Below are 19,546 nucleotides of genomic sequence, written 5' to 3' on the forward strand. Positions count from 1 at the left end.
TTTCACAGTTATTGTCAGAGAGGAAGTATATACACTTTTTTTGTTTTAATATTGAAAAACTTAAGACTCCAGACATGTGCTTAAAATAAATTGTGTAATTTAACAAAGACTCAATAATTTTCCAAAGATTACGAAGATCTTTTGTAGGAAGACAACATCCCAGCATATAAATAACAACAAAAAAGAATTTCCTCAGAACTGAACAATGTAACAAGTATAATTCTCTTAACTGAATAGAGATCTTTCTTTTAGCAAAACTAGCAAAGGAACATCTCCAAATCTCTCCCAAATAAAATGTTTAAAATTTGTATCAAATCTTTAACTGTGATATTTTTATTCTACAGTTAACTGAATAAGTATATAACATATATCTCTATACCTAAATATTATTATATAACAAACTTAAATATATATTAAATATGTATACTTATATACTAAATTATATAAGTATATATGTGCATATGTGCACATGTATGTAACTTCATGTGATAATATGAATTCTGGATTTCAAAAAGGTATTTCTGTTACACCTGTTACTATTTTTAAGTCCTAAGATAAAGATTTTTTTGCAGTATGCTTAAACAGAGATCTGTGAATCATGCGAACTTCAAGTGAACATTACAGTCAAGATTCTGTTACACAGAATAGGCAAACACTTTTTTTTTTTTGAATGGGAAAATGTCCTACAGTGATGTCTACCATATCTCAGTGGTATGAAATGACAACTGATAAACAAAATATGTTTGTGTTAGTCATGGTAAGCATTATTAATTATTATTAAAAAAAGAAAAAAAAACAGTTCCAACATCTCAGTAACTTCACGCAGTCAGAGATTATTTCTCACTCACCATGGAGTTCAATGGCAGTTGGACTTTGGGGGACTCTATTTCACAAGAATTTATTTAAAAAAGCAGTCTCCTCCCTTATGTGGCTTCCAAAAACCTTGGAAAAATCCACTAGATATCTGTATTTTGCCAACAAATGAGGAAGGTAAGAGAATTTGGGAAAGTATGTGAGAAATTTTACATGTCTAAGAATCAGCTCTGAATGCTGATTCTGATTCTTTCCCAAAATGCAGGGGAAAACCAAATATCATAGACGTTTCTTTTTCTGGATTTGGCAATGTTGTGGTAGTACTGAAACTTGTAATTAGTTGTGATTTCTTGTCTCATTCTAAATAAATCTTCATTTTAGTGCCCACCCCAACCTAGCCCCTACAAAAAAAAAAAAAAAAAAAAGAGTCAGCCCTGGAACTGCTATCCACCACTTCCAACAAGGCATTGGCCACAACTCTGTCACACATGTCTCCAAGTAACAGCGGAAGAACTGAGAAAAGATGTCTAGCACAGTGCAAGGAGGAAGAGAATGCAGCTGTTATCCAACAACTGAGTAGACATCTCAGCAGAATCCTAGAAGGCAGAAACAGAAAAGTACAAAGAGCTATGGTAATAAATGTGAAAAAAAATTTTAGTCTCATTCTCTCTACTGCCATTCACCCTCACATTTTTTGCATCAAAGTGTTTTAAGTCATTTCCCCTTTGATAACATTTCAATGTCCTAACTTGTTTTCCCTTTCTTTCTTTCATAGCTTCCACAGAACATACAGAAAGACTCTTAAAACTGAAATTGCTCATGTGTCATAGAGCCCATACACTTAAAAAGCAACTCAAAGGGGCGCCTGGGTGGCACAGTCAGTTAAGCAACCGACTTTGGCTCAGGTCATGATCTCATGATTCAGGAGATGGAGCCTTGTATAGGGCTCTCTGCTGTCAGTGGGAAGCCTGCTTCAGATTCTCTGTCTCCCTGTCTGTCCTTCCTCTGCTTGTGTGCGCTCCCTCTTTCTCTCTCTCAAAAATAAACATTTTTTTTTTTAATTTTTTTTTTCAACGTTTATTTATTTTTGGGACAGAGAGAGACAGAGCATGAACGGGGGAGGGGCAGAGAGAGAGGGAGACACAGAATCGGAAACAGGCCCCAGGCTCCGAGCCATCAGCCCAGAGCCCGACGCGGGGCTCGAACTCACGGACCGCGAGATCGTGTCCTGGCTGAAGTCGGACGCTTAACCGACTGCGCCACCCAGGCGCCCCTCAAAAATAAACATTAAAAAAAAAACATTTTTTTAAAGCAACTCAAGGTTTTCTCGTTGTGATGCCAACTCTGGCTCATATGGTTGCTTTAGATTAGTAAGTGGATCAGAATCTAAGAACAAAATAATGAAAGGAAAAGGGCAGATAACCTTTTTTAAAATTCTGTGACTCACTGTGTCTATAAAATAATGTTTATAAAAGACATATTGAAACCAGAAAGTAATGTATAGTTCCAAAAACAAAATTCTTAAAATAATTCCACAAAGGAGGTTTATTCTTTTGTTTTGTTTTTAAGAATGATGACTAGCTCTTAAAGCCTTGTGAGAGTCAGAGTTTCATCTGTATTTATCTTTTTTCAAAATACTCATACTCAATCAAATTTTTGAAAGCAAATGTTTCAATCCTTTCAGAATGAGAGGTACTGCAGCAATTCTCAGATATAGAAACTGATTTAAAAAATCGGTAGTCTGTGGTCTTATCAATGAGGAAAACAAATTATTTTATTAGAAGTAGAATAGCTCTGGAGAAATCGTTTACAAATGTTTCTGTATTTATGATGCAAAGTATAAAACCACTTTATGCAAAATAAATTTTAATAGAATTTGTATTTTACGTCATTCATGTATTGCACATAGCAATGTGAAATTTAGAAGTAGCAGTTTGACAGGCAGATGGAGAAAGTGTTTATGTAGGACAGCATATGTAGGAGGCAGGAAACTCATGACTAAGAGCAAACCAGGAAGTGGTAATTTATATAACCCTGTACAAACCACTAAGTGTCAACAGACCTCTGAACAGTGAGCAATTGACATGTGCAAGGTAATTTTAAGATCTTTTCCATGTTTTCTTCTCTGATGATAAAACTTGATTGTTTTAATAGTGAGTAAATATATTCATTGCACATAACACAAGGAAGCTGAAATACTTTATTATTTTTATTTGATGGTAATACTAAATTATAGCAACTTGGAAATTGTCTATGGTCCAGAGGGAGTCATTGCTTTTGGGTTTCATTTATAGTCAAAAGAAATTAAACCTACCAGGTCTAGCTTATAAAAACTTAACAGATAATTGGACTCATTTCAAGAATAAGCTATTGAAAGCAGTTAGTATTAAGACTAAATTTTGAATTCTTAAAAAAAGTTATGCCTATGAATGCATATATGTGTATTAAAATTATGGGAATGTCTTTGGATATTAACTATCCCCAATTATCATAAATATTTCTTTAATTGTTTTAATAACTCTACCTAAGGAATCAGAATAAAGGTCGATGCTCAGTTTCAAGCCAAAACTAAGTACAAGGTCAGTTAGTTTGTTTTGGGGAAATAAATTACTAGATTAAAAATACAAAAGTATTTCTGTATATGACTCTGTATGAAAACAAATATTTTGTATTAACCAAGAAGATACTAACATCCTCCTCAACTTGAATAAACTTTAGATAGGTTTCCTCCTGACTACAGTCCCTGATTTCCCTCTTCTTACAGCATTTACTTTAGAAAACTTGTCACTGAAAATTATTCCTGTGCCTTACGAGATGTAAATCTTCTACAACCTAAAGATGTCTTTCTCAAGAACCTGGAAATCATCTTTTTGAAATGTAATGATAAAAAACACAGGGTCAATGGACCCTAACTTTGATGAGCCAATTAGCAAACACAGATGGCTTAATCACATGAACCAACTTCCATCCCTATTGTACTCCAGTACGTTTGCATTAGCTCACCCCATCCTTTAAAAATCCTTTCGCCTTTGATTTCAGTGGAGTTGAGTTCACCCTCTCTTCCCTATATAAAGTCTCTCTTGTTTAACTCTGATGCAATTTTTTTGACAGTTCATATAACATCCTCAAAAACGGTTCAGTATTTTTTTTTAATTTTTTTTTTCAACGTTTATTTATTTTTGGGACAGAGAGAGACAGAGCATGAACGGGGGAGGGGCAGAGAGAAAGGGAGACACAGAATCGGAAACAGGCTCCAGGCTCCGAGCCATCAGCCCATAGCCTGACGCGGGGCTCGACCTCACAGACCGGGAAATCGTGACCTGGCCGAAGTCGGACGCTTAACTGACTGCGCCACTAGGCGCCCCAAAAACGGTTCAGTATTAATGCATTATTCCCAGGTGCCATTTCTGAGGCTTTCCCTCCCAAAATTAAAATATATCAATATACCACACCAATAACTGCTCTCTAAAATTTGGGGGAAAATGATAAAATAGATAACATATGGCAACTGCTATAGTTTACGTTTTCAAACTATTCTGAAAAATTATTGAGGATAACTTTAGATAGCTTGCCTTGTTATGTGTTTTTAAGAATCCCATACTACAAATACTGTACATTAAAACCTACTTTTAATATCCCTATTGGCAAAAATCTCTAGAGAATGCTGAAATTGTATATTAATAATAAAAAAACTAAAATAAAATATATATAGTACTTGAGAAATAGAATTTTACTTAATAGAATTGTATTTAAGTGAAGAAGAAAAGATACAGTTTTACATAGTATCAGTAACTACACATCAAGATAATAAAAGATATAAATGACAGCAAATTACTAAAATAGAGATAAAGCTAACAATGTCTGAAGAACCATCCAGCATGCAAGGAGCCCAGAGCCACCAGATAGGACAGATGTAACTGAGTAATCCTTTCCCCACTTTTACATAAACTTTTATTTTGAACAAGTCTAAGCAAGTTTTTTCCCATAACTTTCTAAGTTTCTAGAAACACTATGAGATAAAAGAGTAATAAAAAGTAAAGGTTTTAGTAAATTAGGCATTGACTTCGTTTAATTATAAAGGATTCCAAAAAGAAAAGGAAATAAAATAACCATAAAGTCAATAGCTACTTAATTAAAAAAATGCTAGGAGAATTTTTTTTTTAATTCTTTGCATATAGTATTTTCTCAGGTTTTCTCATGATAAAAGCAGGAATAGTTCCTTGTTCTGGGCCACTAAGCATTGATTGCCAAGTGTTTGACAGACAAAGGGAGCTGTTTCAGGAAGGCATAAAGAGGTAAAGAATAAGTAGGCTATTAACAGACATTCTCTGAGGCAAACATCATTCTAGGCAAATTCAACCTAAATCAGAAAAATTTGCAACCACAGGAAAACCAGCAAGAAAACACACATATCAAAACACAGTGCTCTGACATTACTGGGTAAGTCGAATGTATGAACTACTACTATAAACTGATGTAGATGGATCTCATAAGCATAATGCTGAGACAAAACAAACTCAAGAGTACATTTGTTCTAAACAGATGTGCAGCCATATTTTCAGCAAAAATATGTACAAGAATGTTCACAGCAGCACAATTTATAAGAATCAAAATCTGTAATCAACCAAATGTCCAGCCACATTAAAATGGATAAACAAATTGTGCTACATACGTGCAATGAAATACTACACAATAAAGGGAATATATAAACCTCAGATACATAATATGAAGTGGGAAAAGCCAGAGAGAAAAGAGTATATACTGCACGATTCAACAAGGGCAGAATTATTCTAACATGATAGAAATCAGGATAGTAGTCACCTTTGTGGGGGAAGCCCTAAACTGTGCAAGAGACAACTTCTATATTGTTAATACTGTTTTGTTTCTTGGTCTCTGTGCTGGTTACATGAGGTTTATTTTGAGAAAATCTGTTGAAATGAACTCTGATGATGTGTATACTTTATTTTTTCAACTTTAAGTTCACTTTAAAAAAAAAAGTACAGGGGCGCCTGGGTGGCGCAGTCGGTTAAGCGTCCGACTTCAGCCAGGTCACGATCTCGCGGTCCGTGGGTTCGAGCCCCGCGTCGGGCTCTGGGCTGATGGCTCAGAGCCTGGAGCCTGTTTCCGATTCTGTGTCTCCCTCTCTCTCTGACTCTCCCCCGTTCATGCTCTGTCTCTCTCTGTCCCAAAAATAAAAAAATAAAAAACGTTGAAAAAAAAAATAAAAAAATAAATAAAAAAAAAAGTACACCTTAAATATGTAACACCTTTCCTTATTTAGCATAATTTTGTTGTAATTTTAACTTGTAAAGAGATGTCTTTTCACAAAGACTTATGTGTTACACAAATAGGTTTAAAAATACAAATTAATTAGGGGTGCCTGGGTGGCTCAGTCAGGCACGACTGAGGAGCAACAACTCCTGGTTTCTGCTCAGGTGATAATCTCATAGTCACGGGATTGAGCCCCTCATTGGGCTCCATGGAGCCTGCTTAAGATTCTCTCTGTCTCTCTCTCTGTCTCTCTCTCTCTCTCTCTCTCTCCGCCTCTCCACCCTTCCCCACCACCCACATGCTCTCTTTCTCTCTCTCTCTCTCAAAAAAAAAAAAAAAAAAAAAATCAAATTAATTCAACTTTTATGGTTAAAGAAAAATTATTGTTCACTTGGCCTCTGTAATTTTTTAAAAGATGATGACAAAAGATACAAAATAATAGAATTTTACAATTTATACTTCATCAGAAAAATATCTAAAGAAATTTTGAGATTGTCCCTTTAGGAACATATTCATTTGAATGCTATTATGGAATAGTATATTTAAAAATCCTAACTATTGTTATCTTGTGCCATAGTTTAATAAGAATCATAAATATTACCTATTTTCTCTCTACAACATCTCTAGGCCATAAAGTTAAGCACTGGGGCAAAGATTATATTTAATGACTGATACATTTAGAAAGGGCTGAAATGTACAAAGACCCACTATATAAGAAGAGTATCAAGGACTCCAAACAGTAACCATTAGTGCTGATTAACTTTAATTTTCAGAGCATTTATAGTCTTACCTAACATTTTTATTGAGCCCATTGAAAGATGCAATGCCACTCATGAGTTTATTTTTTTAAGCAATTCTACTCATTAGTTTTATTTCTTTTGCATATATGTATACATAAAAATGATTATCTACATCTATATCTATCCATTAATCAAGAGAGAGACAGAGAGAGACAGAGAGAGAAGTGTTAAAAAAATGAAAGTAAATGGAAGTCAATATATTAATTTCTCCCTTTTAAAACAAAAGAAGCAGGGGCACCTGGGTGGTTCAGTTGGTTTAAGCATCTGACTCTTGATTCCAGCTCAGGTCATTGTAATAGGTCAACTTATAAGATATCAGAAAGCTTACTGTATATAAGTTCGCCTTAAACTCACCTTTCATGAATAGTTGAGATAAAAGGCTTATGTAGTTCCCTATTAGGGTTATCAGTAATTACTAACCGCCCTATCTCACTTCTGTGACCTCACCTGCTTACTAAACAGATAACTTAGGATGCAAAACGCTCCCCCACCCCCTCCACCAAGATCTGGCCTAGGCAAGACCAACAAGTAAAAAGTCACGTACTCACTGCCCTACAGCATCTCAGGTGTCTAACTATGATTGGTCATTTTAAACCCTCTTAGGACAAAGACATTCACAATTTATAGGTTCCCACCAAAACTAACGTCTTTATGTCACAATGTAATTGGCTACCATGAAATGCTGTCGATTGTAATTGGTTAACCAAATAATGATGTATTCTGACTTGCTAAAATCCATATAAGCCCACTGCTGCTTTTGTTCAGGGCCATTCTCTGCACTTTTCTCCTTAAGATAAGGAGATCAGGTTTGGCCTGGCCGTGAATAAAATCTTGCCTTGCTTCTATTCGGTGTCTGGTGGGTTTTTTTCAATATCACCCTGTTTCAGTCATGATCTCATGGTTCATGAGATTCAACCCTGTATCTGGTCTGTGCTGACAGTGCAGAGCCTGCTTGGGATTCTCTCTCTGCCCCTACCCCACTCATACACACAAGTGCTCCCTGTCCCTCTCTCTCTAAGGGAAAAAAAAAAAAAAAGAAACAGCAATTCTAGTTTTATAGTTCAAAGACACAGACACAAATTACAACACATTGAATACACCTCAGATATTCATTGTACTTAGAAAACATAGAAGGAAATCAATTGGTATCTCCTAAAGTCTGATTGTTCTAAAGGCATGAATAGTTGAATTTCCAGGAGCAGGAGCCATAATTTTTTACCTTTAAAAATAAATTAGCCTCAGGGGTGCCTGGGTGGTTCAGTTGGTTAAGCACCCAACTCTCAATTTCAGCTCAGGTTATGACCTCATGGTTCATGAGATGGAGCCCTGAGTAGGGCTCTGCCCTGACACTATGGAGTAGGCTTTGGATTCTCTTTCTGTCTCTCTCTGTCCATCCTCCCTCCCTCTCCCTCTCTCTCTCTCTCTCCCGCCTTCCTCCCTCTCAAAATAAATAAATAAACTTCAAATAAATAAAAGATAAAAATATGTTCGCAAAACCCTTTGAGAAAATGGTGTTAAAACCACATTAGTTATTTGCATTGGAAAATTTGCTAAAACTGCTAAGCCAATTTATGAGTAACAGTGAAAAATGCCACAGCACCCTGAGAAATCATTCTCTTATCATTCAATGTACAGTTTAGGTATTTGACCTTACCAAAATCATGGATACCAGGATATCATGACCACCAGCTGCCAGATGTTTTCATCTGCACTGGAAAGAATGTGAGCTTCATGGTAATAGCTTTTGAATAACCTGTTCTTAAAAAATATATATTTTTTTTAGTTTTTGAGTTTATTTATTTATGAGAGATAGAGACAGCACGAGTGGGGGAGGGGCAGAGAGAGATAGGGAGACACAACATCCTAAGGAGGCTCCAGGCTCTGAGCTATTAGCACAGCGCCTGATGCAGGACTCGAACTCACAAACCATTAGATCATGACCTGAGACAAAATTGGATGCCTAACCAACTGAGACACCCAGGTGCCCCTGAACATGTTCTTGAGAACTTTATCTTGCAGAATCTGTTTTCTGAATCCTTGAATCTGCAAGTGAAATATTAATACAATCCCCCATGGCTGAACATTTCTTTGAATATATAAAATGAATAGAAATTTTTCTAAGTTCCTTTGATTTTCCCATAATATTTTTGAAACAACATGCAACTGGAATCTAAACCTCTAAATAAGGAAATATCTAGTGGTGCAATGTTACATGCTAGTATATTTTCTTAGGTCAAGTCACTATTGTTTTAGTTAACAGACGCCAAAATGTATTCCAATTTGAAAAAATATACAGTTAATGGCACCTGATACAATATGTTTTATCTTCCCATAAAAACACATGAAGACAACCAAAAACAGGATACTTCAACAATCATGAATTTTCTTCTGTCAATTAACTTGTCAAAAAATAATAATTGGCTTTAATATTTATGAGAATTTGTTAATTTGAATCAGCAGGGGAAAGTATTTTGCAGAACAGAGCCATAAATGTTGTAGTTAAAATTGTATAGGGACATGCTGCAGTTAGAGGCAGAAGGTAAAGTACTCTTAAAATATTTTCTAAACAAAGAATTAGTTTATCCTATATACTTGAACATAGGTCCTTGCATTTCTTTGTTGTTGCTATAGCGTAGTGATACCCAGAAGGGCTCTGAAAATATCTTAATAAATACCACTGTTTGAAATTTTATATAACCAATGGAAGTACTTGCTCTTTTCCTCCCAAGACTACATGTTGAAACTTCCACCAGCAACTTGAGAAATTACACTTTCCTCCAATTCAGATTGAAAATGCCAAGAGACTAAATCAGTTGTCAATTGAAAGCAGTGGCATTTCTTTATTCTTAGGTCAGTCAAGGTTCATGAATAATACCTGAAAAATGCAAATCAGCAAAAATGGAGTTAAGAAAAATGTGTAAAAAAGGAATATTTGTCTTTATAATATGTGTATGTCTCTATTGGCCTCAACATCATTTAGAGGAAGTATCCTACAGTGGCCTAAAATGTAAGTTTTGGAGATAATGCAGCTGAGATCAAAGTTTGAGTCTCTCTCCAACTGATGAGAGATTTGGTTTGCTAAACCTCAATTTTGTCATCTATATAATGAAAATATTTTCAATTAATACCATATAAGAAATAAATGGAATTAGTGCAAAACATTTAGTTCAATTCACATAGTTAGAAAATGGTAAATGTTAGCTATTATTATCACTATTAATAATAACAGAATCATAACAAAACTCCAATTTATAATATTGAAATTCATTTAGGGTTTGACAGGAATTTTCAGTTGTAAAATTATGATCTATATACCAAACAGCTTTCTTTTCCCCTCTGATACATTTCTCAATCATTGGACCCTACTCTTCAGTTAAGAAACATTTCAAGTTCTTTCAAAGATTATGTGTTTGTAGCAAAAAATAAATTAATTTTCCATTAAATCAAAGTTTTAAAATATGTAATTTAAATTGAACATTTTTTCCTTCTCTGGAATTTGGAAGTGTGTATCATAAATTCTCAATATGATTAAAAATAAGCCACAATAATAAGATCTAGGACCTAGACAGAAGGAAAACCATTCACCATAGAGGTTAGTACAGGAAAGAAGACAGAAAAACATGAGCAGTAGACAAGAAGGTAGTTTTTCATATGTCTGAGCCTTAGGGGAAAAGTATGTGAAATTTCTGTTTTGTTCAAAGGACAGAATCATGTCTCATATCCTTTGAAAATATCTGAAATAAACATCTGATATTTTTTAAAGTTATGATATACTTAGCTAATACAATAATAGCAGAGTATGTTGCTCACAAACTCCTGTATTTCAGGTTCTGCCATTCTCCATTCCAAAAAGGACTCAGCTATCTTTCATATAAATTTCCATTGAGGCATTAAAAAATCCTATCAGCACATCTGCCTGTAAAAAAGCAGCAGGAGGGTTCCTGGTAGGCTCAATCAGTTAAGTGGCCAACTCTTGATTTCAGCTCAGGTAGTGATCTCACAGTTCATGAGTTCAAGCCCTGCCTTGCCTCAGGCTCTGTGCTGACAGCTTGGAGCCTGCTTCAGATTCTCTCTCTCTCTCTCTCTCTCTCTGCCCCTCCCCCACTGCGAGCTCTCACTAGCTCTCGCTCACTCTCTCTCAAAATAAATAAACTTGGAAAAAAAAAAATAAAGCAGCAGGACTTCAGAAAAATTTGCTTATCCACTCTTCTATCCTGAAACATCATCGTTAATGAGGATATGACTTATCCTTCATCCTACATTTAAAAAATAAATTGTAAATATCACTATCACAAAAAAAAGAGACAAAGAGGAAGGAAGGAGAAAGATTTGGCAAAACTGAAGAAACAGCATTTGCCTATTTAGTTAAATATTATTCACTAAATTATATAATCTTAAAATAGATAATATATTCTTTTTAAGGTGGCAAATAAAAATACCAAAATGTAGATTTACATTGTACACAGAGTTGGATCTTGTGTTTACTAACTACAATAGTAGGAAAGTTACTTAAACTCCCTGAACTTCATTTGTCTCATAACTAAAACAGTTTATATATACTTGCAAAGTTTTCTGTAAGAATTAAATTGTATAGCAAATGAAAATTATATTGTAGGTGGCCAATGAACTGTAGCTATAATCTAGAATTCTACAATCACAGGTATTGATCATAAATAGTTTTAATGTCTTTCTAAACAAACAAAATGGTTTCTTATTGAATTTCCATGCTTCCCTAAAAGATTGATTACCAAAATATTGTACCATTACAGTTATTTTTGTTACTGAAAATGAGTTTGTTTTCATAACTTCTTCCCTCCATTAGATACAATAACTTTATAAATGTTTCATTATTATTTACATAATCCAGTGATTTAGTATGCATCCAGAATTTTCTATACTGCTGATTAGGAAACTAAGAAACAGAGATTTGATATGAGAGTTTTGTTTTCTTCTGCCAAAATTATTCCCAGATCTCAAGTTAAATGGGTAAGAAGAAATATTACTTGTTCATCTCACTAGAAAAGCATTCAATGAAGATGGTAATGTGCCATTGATTTGGAAATATATAATAATAAACATTTTAGGTGAGGGTCTGAAAGGGAAGAAAAAAAAATAAAATTCTAAAATAGCCCCAAATCAATTCTACGTTAATCAATCAAAGGCTGAAGAAAACTGTTCCCTGTACTGCAGAAGAGACAATTTGAAGATTAGAAAAACAAAAAAATAAATAAATAAATAAAAATCTTTAGAAGTATACTCTAGAAACAAAGACAATTAAATAAAAGAAGGTAATGATTAGACACTGCTATAAAGCCTAAAAAGGCAAAGGTAGATCAAACAAACCTTCAAAGGGAGAGTATAAAATATAGATATGTTTATAAAATAAAAATATAAATATATTTTTGTTAGAACAATTAATTATATTGTTCTATCCTACTTCCTTTATTGATTTCCCTGTAGCTTGTTCTCATTCCTTAATGAATTTAAGTTTCTTTCTCTTAGGAAAAGCAAGAAAAGAAAACACAGATACCAGTTTAGAGGGTACTACAAGGATTTTGATTCTGGGAAAAGATGAACTAGATGCATTTCTCTCTATTCCTCCAGTATCCTACAGATACTAACCCTAAATGTTATATATAAAGCAAACATAAGAAGGCTTTAAAAGGTGGCAAGAAGAAAGAAGACTAGCTAGGGAACTCAGCATTGAGGAGCAACATGGTTGTAAGTCTTCTCAGTTTTCTTTTTACCTGATAAGCCCAGACTTGATGCTAGAGAAGCCAATATCCTGAAAAATCCCAGAAAAAAAATAATAATAAAAGAAAAGGCTCTCTATTTATTTTTTAAAGGAACCTCCATATTGTTTCCATTGCAGCTTATCTAGTAATCCTACTTCTGGGTATTTATCCAAAAAAACTGAAATCAGGATTTTGAAGAGAGATTTACATTCCCAAGTCCACTGCAGCACTATTCACAAGAGCCAAGATGTGTAAATAACCTAAATGTCCACTGACAGATGAATGGATAAATAAAATGATATTTATATTTATATAAATATCATTCTGCCTTCAAAAGAGACAGATTTTGCAATATGCAACAACATGCATGTATCTGGAATACACTATTCCAAGTGAAATAAACTTGTCACAGAAAGGCAAACATTTCATCATTTCACTTATATGAGTTGTCTAAAATAGTCAAACACATAAAACAGACAGTGGTATAGTGGTTGCCAGGAGTGGGGCAGGAGAGGCGGGGATGGGGAATTGGTAATGGGCATAAACTTTGAGTTAAACAAGATGAGTAAGTTCTGGAGATCTACACTGGCATTGTAACTATATTGCACACTTAAAATTTTGTTAAGAGGACAGATTAAAAAAAAAAAAAGAGGGGCACCTGGGTGGCTCAATCAGTTAACGTGTCCAACTCTTGATTTCAGCTCAGGTTATAATTTCAGAGTCATGAGACTGGGCCCCACATTGGGATCCACATTGAGAATGGAGCCTGCTTACGATTCTCTGATTCTCTTTCTCCTTCCCTCTCTGCCTTCCCTCCTCCCAACCTCCCTCCCTTCTTCTCTCAAAAAAAAAAAAAAAAAAAGAGGGCAGATTTCATGTTAAGTGGTCTTGCCACAACAAATTTTTTAATTAAGTATAAAATTTAAAGAGCTAAAGAAAATTCTTCTCTCTATAGAAAAGGACCAGGAAAAGGTAAATTAGCAAGACAAAAATCTTTTAAATTATCATCCTACTTCAACCACATATCTTAGAGAAAAGAGTGACCTCACTCACCTTCAATGAGGTCAGCTGAAGCCTTTCAGCAAAGGTCCCTACTGAGGTGATGATAAAAGTCAGAAAAACCCAGCTGGATACCTGAGACTTCAATTCCATCAGGCAGGAAAGAGGCTACCCCACACAGTGCTGATGGCGGCCATATGGAAGCAGGAACAAGGTGTCCCTCTTCTCCAAGCCAGGATGGTATGAATGGAGAATAGCGGAGAGTTTGAAGTTCAATCCCACCCATCAGTATTGAGACTTCCTACCAATTTCCTCCTGAAATGCCAACAGAAGCTGAGTGGGAAACTTTGACTTTTATTCCCACAAAATAGTGATGAAGCACCATCTTCTTTACCCTATCAGAGTAGTGCCAGTAAAGACTTACTGAAACAGAAGATTTAAATAAGATCCAGAGCCTCACAACAAAGTACCTCAAATATTCAGTGTATGATTGAAAAGCACTTGGGTTGTTTTTGGTTTTTGTTTTTGTTTTGTTTTTTGTTTTTTTGCTTGTTTGTTTGTTTTTGAGAGAGAGGGCATGCCAGTTAGGGAGAGGGGCAGAGGAAGAGAGAGAGGGAATACCAAGGAGGCTCCACACTTAGCACTACGCTCAACACAGGAGCTAGATCCTAGGGTCCTGGGATCATGACCTGAGCCAAAACCAAGAATAAGATGCTCAATCAACTAAGCCACCCATGCACAATGAAAAGCACTCATCTTAACAAGAATCAGGAAACCTTGTCTTGAATGATTAAAGATAATAAATAACAATGAGGTGACAGAAATGTTGGACATTAAACCGGCCATCTTAAAAATAATCCACCAGGCCATTTTGAATACACTTATATTAAAAAAATAAAGTCCCCACAATTAAATAGAATATTTCAGCAAAAGGAAAAAGATCTAAAAAAGAGCCAAGTAGAAATCTAGAAGTAAAAAATACAATGCCTCCACCCCCCCCCAAAAAAAAAATTCACAGGATAGGCTCAACAGTAGGATGAAGATTACAGAGGAAAGAATCATTAAACTTGAAAGCAGAACAGTAGCAATTATACAATATTAACAACACAAAGACAGAAATCTGAGAATAAATGAGTAGGGCTTCAGGACCTGTGAGACTATATATAACAAAAGCTCTAACATTTGTAACAACAAAGCCCCAGAAGGAAAACGATTAAGAATATGAGGCTCAGAAAGGATTTGAAGTAAAAATGACTATTTACCAAATTTGGCAAAAGACATAAACCTACAGGTTAAAGAAGCTGAAGGAATCCAAAGCAAGATAAACAAAAAGAAATTCATGCTAAGATACAATAATGAAATAAGGAAGTCTTTACATATCCTGAAAACGTCAAAAGAAACATAAGGTAATACTATAAATACTATAAATACTATAAAATAATTCTATATATATAAATTTGACAACTTAAATGAAATGGAAGACTTAATATAGTAGATACTTCTCCCCTAAATGACATATTTTAACACAATTTCAATAAAAATTTCAGCGTATTTGCATATACTAGCAAGTTTACTCTAAATTTATATGAAACACAAAGGAACTAAAATAGCTAAACAATTTTTTAAAAGAATAAAGCAGAAGTAATCATTAAATCTAATTTCAAGACTTATTACATAGCTACAGTAAGCAAGACTATGGTATTATCAAACGGATTGATGCATGAAATTAATAAAAGAGACTAGAGAGAACTCTGACCTTGGAATACTACTTAGCAATAAAAAGGATCAAACTTATTAAAACATACAGTTTATATAGACCTCAAAGTTACAATGCTCAGTTTGTTCACTTAAGACCAATCTGCAAAGTTCACATACTGTCTAGGGATGGAAACCACATTCATAATTGTGAAGGACTAGGTATGATGAGTGTGACTATAAAGGATTAGCACAAAAGATCTTTGTGGTAATGGAATAGTTCTGTGTCTGCTAATATATAGCTCTTCTGAATATTTATATAGACATGTGATAAAATTGCACAGAACTATACACACATATGTACCAATGACAATTTCCTGGTTTTGACGTACTATGGTTATGTCAGATGTAACCAGTGAGGGAAATAGTGAGGGTACAGTAAATAAGATCTCTTTGTACTATTGTTGCAATTTCCTAGTATCTATAACTTTTTCAAAATAAAAACTAGGAAATTTTCCCCTCACAAACTACTGAGCTTTTTTCAATTATTTAAGTAAAAGTTTTGAAATTTCTGAATTTTTCTAAGAGAAATACATTTTCTTCACTGAAGGCTAAATACCAACACAAACATTTTTCTATTCTATAACGTAATATGACTTACTACTCTCCAATCAGAATTTAAAACTGTGAGTTAAGAACCAAGGTTCTGTATTTGTTTTGAATTAAGAAGGAAACACTGACATTATTTTTCTTAGTCAACCTTACACACTGGTAAAGACTTTAGGGATTCGTGCCTTAAATACAAATTTCACAAAAGAAGGCACCTAGGGTGAGAAAACAGTTACTGTTTTCTTTTTAAATTTATTTTGATTTTATTTGATGGTACTCCAATCATTTTAAATTTATTGAGATTTATTTTATGGCCAAGCATTTGTAGAGAATGTCCATTTTGTATTTGTATGGTTCTATAATTATCAATTAGGTCAAGGTAGTTGATAATGTTGTCCAGGTTATCTATGTATTTATTATTGCTTTATTTATAATTTACAAATAAATTTATAATTTATGGAAAAATATATTTATTTATATCTTATTGTCTAATTTTTCTCTCAATTGTTGAGATGTTAATTTTTTTAACATGATTTTTGAATGGCTATTGTTCCCTTTAATTATGCTAATTTTTGTTTCTTGTAATTTTAAGGTCTATTAGTAGGAAAACTTATGTTATAATTGTTTGTCTCCCTAAAGAATTAACTCTCTCATTATAATGAAGTGTTCCTCTTAATCTGGTAATAACTTTTCTCTTGACATCTATATCATATTAATAGAGCCATGCCTGCCTTTTCATGCTTTCCATGTTTATGGCAAATTATGTTCCCATCTATTTACATTCAAACTATCTGAAGGTTTCCACTTAAAGTGCATATTTTGTAGAGAGCTGAGCTTATAACTGAGTCTTACTTTTTTATATGCCAACAATATCTGACTTTTCATTAGAATGTTTACTCCATTAACACAATACATTTATTGATATGTTTAGATTCATGTTTACTACTTAAGAATATTTGTTTTCATATTACCCACTTTGCATTTTGTTCCTTTACTCTTGCTTTCCTGTTTTTTTTTTGTTTTTTGTTTTTTTTTGGATTATTTTTAAGCAATTATTTGAATAGTTTATCATTGTTTTAATCAATATGCTAATTCATGATAAACTAGAGTAAGTCAAACAACTATCTATCAGGCACCACTAATTTCAAATAGGATTAAGTTTACTCATTCATTCTTTTGGAAAGCATTTCATATGTTTTCATATTCCTGGGAATAATTGATATGATTTTTGCATTTCATTGTAGTATAAATTTAATTCAAATTCCCATTAAGTTTCCCCTTTCTAATATCATGTCACGTGTCTGCCAGTCAAATACTTGATTTTTTGGCAAAAGCTGTATAAGTGAACATTTTGGGCACTGGCTCCACACCAACTGGATTCAAATTCTGGCTCTATAATTAACTAGCTTTATTGTATGTTGTTACTTCATCACGTTTTTTGGTCTCGGTTTCCTTCTCAGATTTACAGACCAGAGTATAGTTGCAGAAAACATAATCCATTCAAGATTTAAGAAAAAGAAAAAAGATTTAAGAAGAAAGCAACTTATGATAGGGTTTTAAGTGACATAAAGAAGTGTTCAAGAACTGGAGAGCTTAGTTTGGCCTATCAGGAAAGCCCTTGAAGACACACTGTGAAGCTGGCTAGGTAAGGGAGCTAGCCATTGTGGCTAGCTTGGCAACATTCAATCTAGGGACTATGTAGACACTAGAGCCATTGTAACAGAGCTTTCAAAGAAGAAAATTTAAATATCTTGCTTAACAGTTTCAAGAGAGCCATGCAGCTGCCACTTTTAAGTGGTCACTTTTAACTTCCAGGTTTCACATGGTTATGTGTATTTGGTATAAGCTGTGTTACATACAAAGTCTAACTGCAAGGAAATCTTTATAATTTATACTACACATTTTCAGCCTTTCATTTATAGTAATTCAAGCTAAAATAAAGTGATAAAGAGGTATTAAGAGAGTCAATTTGCCATATCTCTTTCCTCTGTAAACTGGCCATAATAACTACTAATTACCTCCTACAGTTGTTTAATGACATTAAATACCCTAATGTAGGTAACATACATGGTACATTGCCCACCACATTGTTGTTGATGCGGGGGCAGGGGGAGTCTTTTCCTTTTAAATTCAAGAGATGATATGTTTCTTATTCCTGCTTGGGTTGCACATAATTTTCAAAGACAAAAAATAGTTTTATTCTTAAAACTATAAAGATATATTAAAGCCTAAGATAAAGATTATACTTTTAAAAATCAAGTAGATTCATTGTAGGCTTAATTTCTTGGATAGAAACATCATTTATCTATATAGCTTTACTCTGGGAACCCTTTGGTAGAAATTCTCACCTTATTACAGAGATTAAGAATGAAATATTATGAGTCCTAATCCAATACTTTGACAAGAGCTAAGAGCCACAGAAAGTAATAAATAATTGTCATTTTTATGATATCATTGTAGGATCAGGATTCACTGAAATATATAGTTGTAGGATGCAGAGTGTTCTCATTAATAGTCAAAACTAATTGACTATTAATGTATTAATAAATGTAGCTTTTGTTTGGTCTTGAATGGCAGGGGCAGCTCTCAATTCTATGTGATCAAGTGTACATTTTGTATCTGATTTTAAATAGACTGTAAAACACTGTAAAATATCAAATTAGTTTTAATCTTTTGTATGTAGAAGTTAATGTATACAATATTACATCTTAAGGTATCAGTGAAATCATACTTATATTCCATAAGACATGAATTTTGATAAAAAAATATAAATAGAAATGAAACCATAAACTTTATCTACACACTATTTAACCAAAGTGATTTATGATGGCAGACTTCTCTATTGTATAAATATTCTCCAAGGCATTAGCTATTAATTCAGTAGTTTATTTCATTAAAACAAATATATTCAATTCAAATCAGCTTTATTTACTAAGTAAAAGAAAAGAAAGTTCTTAATTTCATGGGCTCAGAATTTCAATTGTATAATATAATATAGTTGTGAAAAAAGAACTGGAATTCTTAAGTTTTTACCCCTACCCATACTAACATGATAGCTCAATTACTAAACTGGCCATATAACTTTATTGATGAAAATATATACATAAGTATCCACTAACTAAAATTTCAATTAACTTTAACAGTATACAGGTGAATTTAAGCAGTTTGCAAAACTTCAATGTATCAACTCCTTGACTAAAAGGGAATTTTGAAGGTAGAAAATATAACATTTGGGGCTAGATACTCAAAGCGATCCTTGTGCTACAAATTATGCACAAAATGGTCCTTGTATTTTTAGGCTCACAGGAAAGAAGAGAAATCTCCATGGGTCCAATAAGAAGTGGTCGGAGAATATTGAGCAAGAAGTACATATAAGAGGGAGGGCTGCTCTAAAGATGCTGCTGGCAGCAACTAGAGGAGCTATATATCAAACATCACATAGGACCTCACAAAGAAGCAAGAGCAAATCTCCTGAGGAAGAGAGAGTCTCATCAACTTAGGCCTCCAAATTTCCCAGAGTTTGAGATTTGTTGGGCTCAATATCAAGAATCAGCTCACATACAATCAAGCAAAATGTCATGATGAGAATTAGGCCAACAAAAAACATACTTAGACTACTCAATA

The 19,546-nt window shown here is 33.8% G+C and overlaps 1 protein-coding gene across 2 annotated transcripts in view; it reads left to right on the forward strand.

Annotated features, from left to right (window-relative positions):
- The first annotated feature begins 2,853 nt into the window (after positions 1–2,853).
- Positions 2,854–19,546, forward strand: part of LOC112858277 (N-heparan sulfate sulfotransferase 4) — a 432,421-nt gene continuing 415,728 nt past the window's right edge. For both annotated transcript variants that reach the window (XM_086704323.1, XM_025921652.2), the window contains exon 1: positions 2,854–2,906. The gene's annotated coding sequence lies outside the window, so the exon portion shown is untranslated. The remainder of the gene's footprint in view (positions 2,907–19,546) is intronic.

This window comes from Puma concolor, chromosome B1 (genome assembly GCF_028749965.1).
Source record: "Puma concolor isolate L17-30 chromosome B1, mPumCon1.1.hap2, whole genome shotgun sequence".
NCBI lineage: Eukaryota > Metazoa > Chordata > Mammalia > Carnivora > Felidae > Puma > Puma concolor.